Source organism: Rhinatrema bivittatum, chromosome 7 (assembly GCF_901001135.1).
Source record: "Rhinatrema bivittatum chromosome 7, aRhiBiv1.1, whole genome shotgun sequence".
In the NCBI taxonomy this organism is placed as follows: Eukaryota; Metazoa; Chordata; class Amphibia; order Gymnophiona; family Rhinatrematidae; genus Rhinatrema; species Rhinatrema bivittatum.
Genome location: NC_042621.1, coordinates 248782768 through 248796314, shown reverse-complemented (window position 1 = coordinate 248796314; position 13547 = coordinate 248782768). Strand labels below are relative to the sequence as shown.

At 48.9% G+C, this 13547-nt stretch overlaps 1 protein-coding gene across 4 annotated transcripts in view; it reads left to right on the top strand.

Moving 5' to 3' along the window:
- Nucleotides 1-13547, top strand: part of PTPRE (protein tyrosine phosphatase receptor type E) — a 557332-nt gene that overhangs the window by 480788 nt on the left and 62997 nt on the right. The gene's annotated exons all lie outside the window — the stretch shown is intronic.

Below are 13547 nucleotides of genomic sequence, written 5' to 3'. Positions count from 1 at the left end.
TTAGCTAGAGTTTGGGGCCTGCTGCTGCTGGTCTGGCAACTAACTGGTAGAAGGAGCCGAAGACTTGGAAGGAGCTTGAGGAACACTCATCCCCTTTTCAAAGTCTAGTGTCATCTGTCTTTCAGAAGGGGCCCCCTAACAACTACTACTGCCATACCCAGGTGCATATTAAAGGGGATACTGATTTTTCAGGTAATGCTCCATTAAGTGGCCCAATTGCTTCCTTCAGCTGATGTCCTTTGCATAATAGTTACAATGTGCGACGTGTGGGTCCTCCCTCATTTGAAAATGGCTCCAGATCACATATTTCTTTCATGATCCCTTGACTCTGTCTGCATCTTTTGGGGTGGATGACGCTGCTGGCAGTGAAGTGGGGGCGGTCAGAGATGGAACCTGAGGAACTGCAGCAGAGGATTCACTCATCCTCTGTTCCTGCACTGTCAGTTTGGCCTGCTGTCCCTCACTAACATGTCCTCCTGCTCCTCTCTCCTCTGTCAGTGAAGTGGAAGCAAGCACAGTACTGACCAAACTCCTAATGTCTATCTCATCTCTGCTTCAGGAAATCCTTTGAAGGGACATTTACCAACCTCTAAATCAAGGGGAAAACAAAACTGAACTTATAGCCTCTGCTGCACTAAGGGTTTGCACTAGTGGTTTAGTTTTCACTGCTTGTACTTCTAAAGGCACTGGTGGTTGTATTCTGCTGCTACTAGTAGTGCCTTCCCTTTGTCTCTCCTCTGAGATAGCAGGGTCTGGCTGAGACACTGATGGAACAATTGGCATATCCTCCCCAAATCTCAACTTCTTGCGGCTTGACATGCCTGTCTCTCCATCTGACGTATGGGATTTGAAAAAAATCCCTCTTTATCTTAGTTGGTGGACTCACTGTTGTCTGTCTAGGAAATCCCCTGCCAACAACTCGGGCTTCCCATGTCCTTTGCCCAACATGATGGATTTTTTAAATCTGCTGCAGTGCAGGACAAAAGATGTTGTCAATTAATCTTTATTTCTGAAAATTTGGTGGATTGATATGGGATACACTGATGATACTAGTATGACTAACTACGATAGAGATCATTAAGTGTGTAAAATTGAACAACATACAGAGAGAATACAGTAGAACAACAATTTTAGTATTTTGCTCTGCTCACTGCAGTACATGCAGATGCACACACACAGAAAAAGCAAAGAATGGTATAATACTATACTATGTGTATGAGCACTACTGGTAAAACAGCAGTGCAGTAAGTACACTAGTAATTTAAATGCAGTAACAAAATAAATTAATCCACAAAGTGGCTGGCTGTACCTGTGGTGGTAACTGGCACAGACCAACTGCACTCTTTGTGGATGCACTGACTATCTAACACACAGACCCAGACAAACAGGCTGATGCAATATCGGGTGCACAGGTCAGTGCGCCGCTCAACATATGGTTGGACGCACATTTTGGACGCGCTAGACTCATGCCTGATGCAATATGAGGATTAGCACGTCCAATCAAGTGAATAGCTAATAGCGCTCATCACATTCAAATTCCATGTAAATGAGGCTATTAGCTATTACCCTGCAGTGCCAAAAATTGTTGCACGGCCAAGGTACCCATTTTAATGCAGTAAATTTAACACTTGCCCGGGAGCAGATGTTAAAGCATAGTGCACTCAAAGGCTCATGAAAAAAAAACAAAAAATTCTGCTTTCTGTGATTCCTCCGATTAATATCATCATGATACTAAACAGGAGGAACTACAGAAAGCAGAATCATGCCATGCTCAAGGGCTCAACAACAAAAAAAAAATCCTGATTTCTGTGGTTCCTTCTATTAGTATTGTCGTAGTACAGTAGGAGGAACTGCAGAAAGCAGCATCTCTAAGTTCTGCTGCTTTCTGCAGTGAATAAAGGAGTGAATAAATTAATATTAAATGCCCAACACTTAATATTAATTTATTCACTCCTTCACTTACTGCCGATTGATCCATTCACTGTCACATGTCAGTGAAAGGACCAATCCCTTTTCAGAAGGTGACAAAAAGGGAAGGCCCCCATGTGCCGCGATCGGCGCACCCGGGCCTTCATCTTCGCTGTGAACGGAGGGTGTGCCGTGGGACGTGCTCCGTTTGCAGCATGCCGGGGTCTCCGCTGCTATTTTCTGCTCAAGGCAAAAATGGAAGGCTCCCGTGTGCTGCGAATGACGCGCCGGGCCTTTATCTTCGCCGCAAACGGGGTGCCGGGCCTTCATCTTCGCTTGCGAACGGCACAGGTCCCTCAGCATGCCGGTGAAAGAGAATGTGTGTCGGGGAGGGGAGGGTGAGAGAGAGCAGGAGGATGTGAGAGAGAGCATGGGGGGGATGCAGGTGAAAGAGAATGTGTGTGTGAGAGAGAGGGGGGTGAAAGAGCATGGTTGGTAAGAGGGGGGTGGGGAGGGTATGAGAGAGAGCATGGGAGGTAAGAGAAGGGTGAGTGGGAGGATGCTTGAGTGTGGGTTTCAGAGAGAGGGAGCCTATATGAGGGGAGGGGGATGCCGGTGAGAGAGAATGTGTGTGTGAGAGAGGAGAGGGGGTGTGGGGGAGTGCGAGAGACAGCTTGGTAAATAAACTTTGCCAGCCCTGGCTTTAGCAAATGCGCCTCCACATCCCTTGCCCTGGGTGAAAACAATTTAGTTTTTCCTTTTCAGCTAACGCTTCCATACACGAGCATATGTACCAATAAAAAGGCTCGCCGCCCGGGCGTAGAACGGGTACAGTTGCTAGTATAGTATATTCATCATGGATAGACCATTTGTTTTAAACAAATGCACATCCCTAGAAAACATGCTGTTGCGCGCCCCATCTGCGCTCGGCCCGCGCCGGGGCCTGCTCACCTTATCCCAGCTCCAACGGGTACCGGGCCATCCTCCCCCGCTGCTGCTAGCTTGGCTCAGCTGCGGCGTCCCGCGATTGAGACCGCTGGGCCTTCCAGCTCCTACCAGGCCTCATGGCGGGGCTCGGCATCCTCCGTAGTGTCGGCCCCGCCCCTAGGCGCATGCGGACCGCCTGGCCTTTTAAAGGGACAAGGGCGGGTCCCAGCTCCGCAGCACGCCGATTGATGGGAATATTTAAGGAAGTGGTCAGACACCACTTCCTCGCCTTGGCAATCGGGTCGTACACTCCGGTGTCTCTAGTTTGCCTTCCAGTGTCTCCTGTTCCAGTGTCTCTTGTTCCAGCATCTCTCTATCCCTGGTAGTATCCTTCGGACTGATCTCATGGTACTGACCATTGCGTGCTCTCTGACTACTCCTGATCGCTGCCTGGAACTGACCTCTGCCTGACTACTGACTACTCCTGATCGCTGCCTGGAACTTGACCTCTGCCTGACTACTGACTACTCCTGATCGCTGCCTGGAACTTGACCTCTGCCTGACCTGACTACTTCCAGATTGACCACAGGTACTGACCCCTGCTTCAGCTGACCATTCTGGACTGATACTCTGGCCTTGATCCTCGCTATACACTCGGACTCTCTGTTCTGGCCTCCTATGACCTTTGGACCTTCTGCTCTGAACATCGACTGCGCACCCTTGTTTGTGGTGGGCATGTCCCTGTGCTTCCTCTCTAGGAAACCCTGCGAGGCCCATCTAAGTCCAGGCGGCCCAGGTAACCAAGGGCTCAACCTGAAGGAACCCCGGGTTGCTATTGGTGAAGCTCCAGCTAGCCTCTGTCTCTTCCTGTGCTCCGCTTCCTCGTGGCAGGCGTGGCAGTCCGACCGGAGGGCCGTACCAATCCTGCACCAGGCCAAGGGTCCACTTCCAGCGCAACAGGTTGCCAAGGCCATGGACTCGGCGGAATCTCCCGCTTTGCAGGCCATTCCTGGCCTAGCCACTCATGTCTGAAAACAACAGCGAACTATTGAAGCATTGACTTCATCCGTGGAGAGACTATGGTCTCAGCTACAAGACTCTGTCATGGCCAGTTCTGTGGGTTGGGCTCAAACCCCGCCTCCACGGGCATCATTGTCCCTTCCAGCTCCACCTCGTTTCAACGGGGATCCACGCCTCTGCCGAGGTTTCATCAGTCAGTGCTTTATGCAGTTTGCACTGCAGCCTGCATTGTTTCCAAGTGAGACCACCAAGGTTACCTTCATTCTCTCACGCCTTGAAGGGAAAGCCCTGGCATGGGCTTCCTCACTTTGGGAGTGTTCTGATGACATCCTCCGTCATTTCTCCCACTTCATGACTGTTTTTAAGTGGACTTTTGAGAACCCCGGCCTACAGGTGGTTGCGGGTCATCAGCTTCTCCACCTCCGTCAAGACTCGCATTCGCTCACCGAATTCACAGTGAAATTCAGGGCACTAGTCACTGAACTGGGATGGCAAGAGGACTGCCTACGGGCAATCTATCTGGACGTCTTGTCTCCTGCCCTCAAGGACGAGCTGGCCGCTCGTGAGATTCCCACATCTCTAGATGACCTGATTTCCCTGGTTGGCAAGATTGATCCTCGCCTTCGTCAGCAACACCAGTAGGTAAAGGTCTCCCGGCCACCTGCCTCACGCCCAGTTTGTGCCATGAGTCCTCAGATAAAGGCCTTACCGGCTCCTCCTTCTTCACCAGAAGAGCTGATCCAGATCAATCGCGGGCGCTTGTCTCCTGAAGAACGCCTTCGTCGCAAGAAGGAAGGCCTTTGCCTATATTGTGGTGATTCCGGCCATCTCTGACAATCCTGCCCTGTACTTCCAGGAACCTGCAGAGCCTGAGCCCGGCGGGGTCCCGAGCTTGGGCGCCACTGTTACTGGCCCCCAATTATTACTCTCTGTGTCCCTCTCCAGGGAATCACGTTCCTTTGCCACAACTGCGCTCGTGGATACTGGAGTGAGTGGCAACTTCATTCTCGATGACATCGTTACATTACATCAGATTCTTCTTTAGTCTCTGGAGGTACCCCTCCGCATTGCATCCATCCAGGGAGAGCACCTCCTCGGACGCATCACTCATTGCACCGTGACTTTCCGCCGCTCCGTGGGAACCCTTCATGAAGAAGAGATCTCCTTGTACATCCTACAGCGTTCTATGCATCTGGTAATCATAGGACTTCTGTGGCTCCAGTTTCATGGACCCCAGTTCGACTGGCAATCCCTGCAGTTGATCCAGTGGGGACCCCAGTGCCAGAACTGCTATCTACGACAGGTGGCCCCTGTGGTCACCGTTTTGAACTCTACAACCCTTACCAGATTACCTGCTCCATATTCAGATTTCCAAGATGTTTTCTCCTAACAGAATGCTGACATCCTGCCTCCACTCCATGAATTCAATTGCCCCATTGAGCTCCTACCAGGTACCACGCCTCCCAAGGGCAGAATCTACCATTTCTCATTGCCAGAGACTAAAGCAATGTCTGAGTACATTAAAGAGAACCTCAGTAAAAGTTTCATAAGACCCTCCGATTCCCCGGCAGGAGCTGGATTCTTCTTCGTGAAGAAAGATGGCAGTTTACATCCTTGCATCGACTACCGTGGGCTGAACGCCATGACTCGCAAGGATCGCTATCCTCTGCCACTCATTAGCGAACTGTTTGATCGCCTCAAGGAGCTCATATCTTTACAAAGCCAGATCTCCGAGGGGCATGCAATCTGGTAAGGATACAGCCATAGGATATCTGGAAGACCGCTTTCAATACTAGGGATGGCCACTACGAGTACGTAGTAATGCCTTTCGGACTATGTAATGCCCCCGCGGTCTTTCAGCATTTGATGAATGAGATCTTCCAGGTCCTACTATATTCATTTGTCGTGGTATATCTAGACGATATACTGATCTTTTCCAAAGACCTGAAGTCACACCACGTACATGTTCAAACGGTCCTCCAACGCCTCAGAGACAATCGCCTCTACACGAAATTAGAGAAGTGTATCTTCGAACGGACTCGTCTCCCATTTCTGGGCTACATCATCTCCAATCATGGTTTTACCATGGATCCTGAGAAAATCCAAGGAATTTGAGATTGGCCCCAGCCCGTAGGCCTCAGCACCTTACAAAGATTCTTAGGATTTACGAATTATTACAGGAACTTCATTGCTAACTACTCCATGCTAGCTGCTCCACTCACGGCCATAACTAGGAAAGGTAGTAACCTTCAAGTTTGGAGTCCCAAGGTGCAATCGGCGTAGACAGGGTTCAGTGCCTTCTGCACTGAACCCTGTCTACGTCACCCAGATCCTAACTGCCCCTTCGTCGTTGAAGTTGACGCCTCCGCCATTGGGGCAGTGGGGGTCCTGAGCCAATACTCCTCCAAACGGGTCTTAGTACCCTGCTCCTTCTACTCACACAAATTTTCCCCCACAGAGCAAAACTACAGGTGAGGACCGTGAACTCCTAGCTGTAAAGCAGGCTCTTCAAGAATGGTGTCCCTGGTTAGAAGGAGCACAACATAAATTCACGATCTTTACAGATCACAAGAACCTCGAACACTTAAAGGAAGCCCAGCTATTGAACCCCAGACAGGCCCGCTGGGCGCTGTTCTTTGAACATTTTAATTTTGAACTCCGCTACCGTCCAGCAGCAAAAAACACTCGAGTGGACAGTCTCTCTCGCTCTCTAGAGCCAGAGGATATACCAGAAACTCCTAGGCACATCATCGACTCAGCTTGCATAACCCTCACTGTTACCAACACTGTGCCAGCTGGGAAGACGGTTGTTCCACTCCGTCTCCGGGAGCGCATCTCAAGGGTCCAAGCCGAGCTTGGACCCTTGATGTTAAAAAGACATTACTGGTGGCCCAGCATGGTTAAGACTCCCGCAGTTATGCAGACTCCTGCCCCATCTGCGCACAGCAGAAGCCCCCAACCAGCCGCCCTTGGGGACTCCTCCAGCCTCTTCCGGCTCCCACTGAACCTTGGTCAAGCATCTCAACTGACTTCATCATCTATCTGCCCCCGTCAAAGGGCAAGACAGTTATCTGGGTTATTATCGACTGTTTTTCAAAAATGGGCCACTTCGTGCCTCTGCCGAGCCTCCCCTCGGCTCCTGAATTGGCAAAGTTCTTCTTAAAGAATGTATTCTGCATGCATGGGCTGCCCAGAGAAATTGTTTCTGATCGTGGACTGCATTTTGCTGCCAAATACTGGAAATCCTTGTGTACCAAATTTGACATCACCCGGAACCTGACGTCGGCATATCACCCTCAAGCGAAAGGCCAAGCCGAAAGGACGAACGCTCACTGAAGATGTTCCTGAGGTCCTATGTCAATGATCAACAGAATGATTGGGCCGATCTGTTGCCGTAGGCCGATTTATCCCACAAAACTCATGTCGCCTCTGCCACTGACGTTTCATCCTTCTCATTGGTCTTTGGACACCAGCCACGCCTGCCTCTTCCAGTACCGCTTTCAGTTCCCTCGCCTGCGGCTCAGTCCACAGCACAGACAATACGTCGCTTATGGAACCAAGTCAAAGAAAGATTAACCTATGCAGCGCAGAGTGCCAAAAGATTTACAGACGCTCATCGTCGCACTGCACCCTTGTTCCGACCTGGCCAGAAGGGTTGGCTGAGCACCAAACATATCAAACTACGGCTTCCATCCCAACGATTGGCCCCAAAATACATAGGCCCATTCCCGGTCCTCAGACGCATAGGGGCAGTAACATATCAGCTTCAGCTTCCTCGCATTATGTGTATCCACAACACATTTCATGTGTCCCTCTTGAAACCCCTGGTATTGTCATGGCCCACCAGACATTCACCAGCTCCATCGCAGGTCTCCGCTGAACCTGACAGTACCCTCCAGGTAAGACGTCCTCGAAGTCCATCGGCATCGAGGCCGCTGGGAATATCTTCTTGCCTGGGAGGGATTTGGGGCCGAAGAGAACTCTTGGGAACCCTCACAGAATATCCTCGATAAGAATCTATTGCGAGACTTCCATCAGGCTCACCCAGACAAGCCCTGACCAAGGAGGAGGGAGGCCTGGGGGGAGGGGGTACTGTTGCGTGCCCCATCCGCGCTCGGCCTGCTCACCTCATCCCAGCTCCAACGGGTCCTGGGCTGTCCTCCCCCGCTGTTGCTGCTAGCTTGGCCGCGGTATCCCGTGGTGGCGAACGTCGGGTCTTCCAGCTCCTACCAGGCCTCACGGCGGGGCTCGGCATCCTCCATGGCATCGGCCCTGCCCCTAGGTGCGAGTGTGCAGACCACCCGGCCTCTTAAAGGGCCAAGGGCGGGTCCCAGCTCTGCGGCGCGCCCTGATTGATGGAAATACTTAAGGAAGTGGTCAGACATCACTTCCTCGTCTTGGCAATCGGGTTGTACACTCCGGGGTCTCTAGTTTGCCTTCCAGTGTCTCCTATTCCAGTGTCTCCTGTTCCAGCGTCTCCTGTTCCAGCGTCTCTCCATCCCTGGTAGTACCCTTCGGACTGATCTCACGGTACTGACCATTGCTTGTTCTCTGACTACTCCTGATTGCTACCTGGACCTGACCACTGCCTGTTCTCTGACTACTCCTGATCGCTGCCTGGAACTTGACCTCTGTCTGACCTGACTACTTCCGGATTGACTACAGGTACTGACCCCTGCTTCGGCTGACCATTCTGGACTGATACTCTGGCCTTGATCCTCGCTATACACTCGGATTCTCTGTTCTGGCCTCCTGTGACCTTTGGACCTTCTGCTCTGAACATTGACCGTGCACCCTTGTTCGTGGTGGGCACACCCCTGTGCTTCCTCTCTAGGATACCCTGCGAGGCCCACCTAAGACTAGGCGGCCCAGGTAACCAAGAGCTCAACCTGAAGGAACCCCGGATTTCTATTGGTGAAGCTCCAGCTAGTCTCTGTCTCCTCCTGTGCTCTGCCTCCTGGTGGCAGGCGCTTTCCGGGTCTGACCGGAGGGCCGTATCAATCCTGCATCAGACCAAGGGTCCACCTCCAGCGCAACACATACTCCTCAAATAGACTGGTCTAGTGAGGAAATAACATTTCCCTCAGAATTCTGTGCTATGCAGTGTTTTCAAAGCCCTGAGAAAAGACCCAGAGAAGGCTTTAGTCCTACAACTGAGCTGTGCCCAGAGCTTCAGTCCCTAATACCACAAAAATATTGGGAAAACTGGGACATTTTTGAAAAAAGAATGCTGATCATTTACCCCCCACACCAGGACTATGACTGTGCTATTGACCTGTTGCCAATGCAAGAGTTCTTTACGGGAAACTCTATACCATGTCAGAGCCAGAACGTGCAGCCCTGTGAGAGCACCTTCATGAAGAATCTACATAAATGCTTTTTCAGGTGTTCCACCTCTCAAGCAGGGCACCTTCCTATTTGTGAAGAAAAAAGATGGGATCCTATGGACTATCGAGCCCTGAGCAGGATTACTGTTCAGAATTGTTACCACTGCCCCTGATCCTAGAACTATTAGATTGGGTCCAGGAAGCCTGTATCTTCTCCAAATTGTATCTGTAAGGGACCTACAATTTCATGTGTATTAGAACAGGCGATGAATGGAAAATAACATTGCATAAGAACATAAGATATGCTATACTGTGTCAGACCAAGGGTCCATCAAGCCCAATATCCTATTTCCACCAGTGGCTAATCCAAATCACAAACACCTGGCAAGTACCCAAACATTAAATAGATACCATGCTACTAATGCTGGCAACATGCTGTGGCTTTTCCCTATTGATTAATAGCAGTTTATGGACATCTCCAAGAACTTATCCAAACTTTTTTTAAACCCAGTTACACTAACTGCTTTAAGTACATCCTCTGGCAATGAATTCAAGAACTTAATCATGTGCTGAGTGAAAAATAATTTTCTCCAATTTGTTTTAAATGTGCTACTCCGTAACTTCATGGTTTGCCCCTTAATCCTTGTATTATTCGAAAGAATAAATAACCAATTCACATTTACCCATTCAAGTCCTTTCATGATTTTGTAGACCTCTATCATATCCCCACTCAGTTGCCTCTTCTCCAAGCTTAACAGCCCTAACCTCTTCAGTTTTTCCTCATAGGGAAGCTGTTCCATGCCCTTTATCATTTTGGTTGCCCTTCTCTGTACTTTCTCCAGTGCAACTATATCTGTTTTGAGATGCAGCAATCAGAATTGTACACCGTATTCAAGTATGGTCTTATCATGGAACGATACAGAGGCATTATGCTAGCCTTTATTTTATTTGCCATTTCCTTCCTAATAATTTCTAAAATTCTGTTTTCTTTTTTGACCACCACAGCACACTGAGCCAATGATTTCAATGTAATATCAACTATGATGCCCAGATCTTTTTCCTGGGTGGTAACCTAACATCGAGTAACTACAGCATGGGATATTTTTCCTTTATGCATCATCTTGCACTTGTCATAAGAACATAAGAACATAAGAAAATGCCATACTGGGTCAGACCAAGGGTCCATCAAGCCCAGCATCCTGTTTCCAACAGTGGCCAATCCAGGCCATAAGAACCTGGCAAGTACCCAAAAACTAAGTCTATTCCATGTTACCATTGCTAATGACAGTGGCTATTCTCTAAGTGAACTTAATAGCAGGTAATGGACTTCTCCTCCAAGAACTTATCCAATCCTTTTTTAAACACCGCGATACTAACTGCACTAACCACATCCTCTGGCAACAAATTCCAGAGTTTAATTGTGCGTTGAGTAAAAAAGAACTTTCTCCGATTAGTTTTAAATGTGCCCCATGCTAACTTCATGGAGTGCCCCCTAGTCTTTCTACTATCCGAAAGAGTAAATAACCAATTCACATCTACCCGTTCTAGACCTCACATAATTTTAAACATCTCTATCATATCCCCCCTCAGCCGTCTCTTCTCCAAGCTGAAAAGTCCTAACCTCTTTAGTCTTTCCTCATAGGGGAGCTGTTCCATTCCCCTTATCATTTTGGTAGCCCTTCTCTGTACCTTCTCCATTGCAATTATATCTTTTTTGAGATGCGGCGACCAGAATTGTACACAGTATTCAAGGTGCGGTCTCACCATGGAGTGATACAGAGGCATTATGACATTTTCCATTTTATTCACCATTTCCTTTCTAATAATTCCCAACATTCTGTTTGCTTTTTTGACTGCCGCAGCACACTGAACTGACGATTTCAATGTGTTATCCACTGTGGCGCCTAGATCTCTTTCTTGGGTTATAGCACCTAATATGGAACCCAACATTGTGTAATTATAGCATGGGTTATTTTTCCCTATATGCATCACCTCTCACTTATCCACATTAAATTTCATCTGCCATTTGGATGCCCAATTTTCCAGTCTCACAAGGTCTTCCTGCAGTTTATCACAATCTGCTTGTGATTTAACTACTCTGAACAATTTTGTGTCATCTGCAAATTTGATTATCTCACTCGTCGTATTTCTTTCCAGATCATTTATAAATATATTGAAAAGTAAGGGTACCAATACAGATCCCTGAGGCACTCCACTGCCCACTCCCTTCCACTGAGAAAATTGTCCATTTAATCCTACTCTCTGTTTCCTGTCTTTTAGCCAGTTTGCAATCCACGAAAGGACATCACCACCTATCCCATGACTTTTTACTTTTCCTAGAAGCCTCTCATGAGGAACTTTGTCAAACGCCTTCTGAAAATCCAAGTATACTACATCTACCGGTTCACCTTTATCCACGTGTTTATTAACTCCTTCAAAAAAGTGAAGCAGATTTGTGAGGCAAGACTTGCCCTGGGTAAAGCCATGCTGACTTTGTTCCATTAAACCATGTCTTTTCTTGTCCACATTAAATTTCTTCTGCCATTTAGATGCCCAATCTTCCAGTCTCACAAGATTCTCCTACATTTTATCACAATCCACTTGTGATTTAACTACTCTGAATAATTTTGTGTCATCTGCAAATTTGATCACCTCACTCATCGAACCCCTTTCCAGATCATTTATAAATATATTATAAAGCATGGGTACAGATCCCTGAGGCACTCCACTGTTTACCTTTTTCCATTGTGAAAACAGGCCATTTAATCCTACTGTTTTCGAACCAGATATGGGCATTTTACATACAAGTTCCCCCATTACCTTCTAAATGCTGGTTAATGACATCTTCAGATATTTTTTAGATCTATTCATGATAGCATGTCTTAATGATATCCTGATTTATTCAGACAACCACAAGCTCCATAAATGGCAAATGACTCTGGTGTTTCAGCTCCTCTGAGAATATGGTCTCTATGCTAAAGCTAAGAAATGTTTGTTTGACCAGGAATCTATAGAATTTCTAGGCTATATACTATTTTTCTGGGGAATGGAGATAGATCCCCAGAAGGTGGAAGAGTAAGCCATTGAAAGGACACAGGGAGTATCAAAGACATTCAGGATTTTATTGGATTTGTTAATTTCTACCATAGATTTATCCAGAATTTCATTAAGATTGTGTTATGCGTGCCACTTGCGGCAGCCTCGTGGCACAGCCCTCTCACCTTTTCAGATGGACTCCAGCTCCTGGCTCCTCTTCGCTGGCGGCAGTGGGCCGCCAGCTCCGTCCTCGGGTTCCCTCCGGTGCCTCCAGCCCTGCCACGCTACCCAGTGTTGCTAGCCAAGATGACCCTGTTCGTTTGGCCTCTCCGTGTGGCCCGCGGAGAGATGCTGCCATCAGCACCGCACATGTTCCAAGGTGCCCGCGTGCATCATTGATTCTTTTAAAGGGCCCACGGTGGAAACCTGGCCGCGGACCCGGATGCTGTCGTCAGACTCTTCAGCGTATAGAAGCTCAGGCCTCACTCCATAATGTTGCCTTTGCAACAGGTCTCCTCGGACTCCTCGTACTCGTTGCTGATCCTAGAATCGTCTCATCGTTGTGTTCCTGTTTTCCTATGGTTCCCGGTTCCTGTTCTCCTAGTTCCTGTTTCGCCTATGTGTTGGACTGACTCTCTGGATTTGATTTCCGCTACACCTGACTACTCTTCAGCTTCTCTCCAGCCCCAGACCTCCGCTACGCCTGACTACTCTTCAGCTTCTCTCCAGCCCCGGACCTCCGCTACGCCTGACTACTCTTCAGCTTCTCTCCAGCCCCGGACCTCCATTACACCTGACTACTCTTCAGCTTCTCTCCAGCCCTGAACCTCTGCTACGCTTGACCATGCCTGCCTTCTCCGTGCCCTGACCACTGCCTTGATTGACCATGCCTGCCTTCTCTGTGCCCTGACCCTTGCTTTGAACAACTACACCTCAGACTTTACAGTGTCCAGAGTTCTATGTTGTTTGCCACAACTTCCACTCGCCGCCGGCTCTGATCCTAGCCTGTCAGAGACGCCGCTCCTCGCCTATCCTCTGGACATGGACTTTCAAGGCTTAGGCCTTCCTTTGCTTGAACGCCTCCAGTTCCTCATTGTTCCTTTGGCACCTGAGTTCCAGTACCGAACCCAGTCCAGGATAGGACTACGCCATCTACCGACTGCTGTCTCTAGGCTGAATCACCTTTCATCTCTAGCTAACCTCGAGGCCCACCTAAGTCCTGCCGGCCCTGGCACCCAAAGACTTAACCCGAGGGGAACGAGGGCTGGTATAGGTGAAGCTCCAGTGGCCTCTAGCTTCAGCCCACTCCACCTGCTGACGGTGGGGACC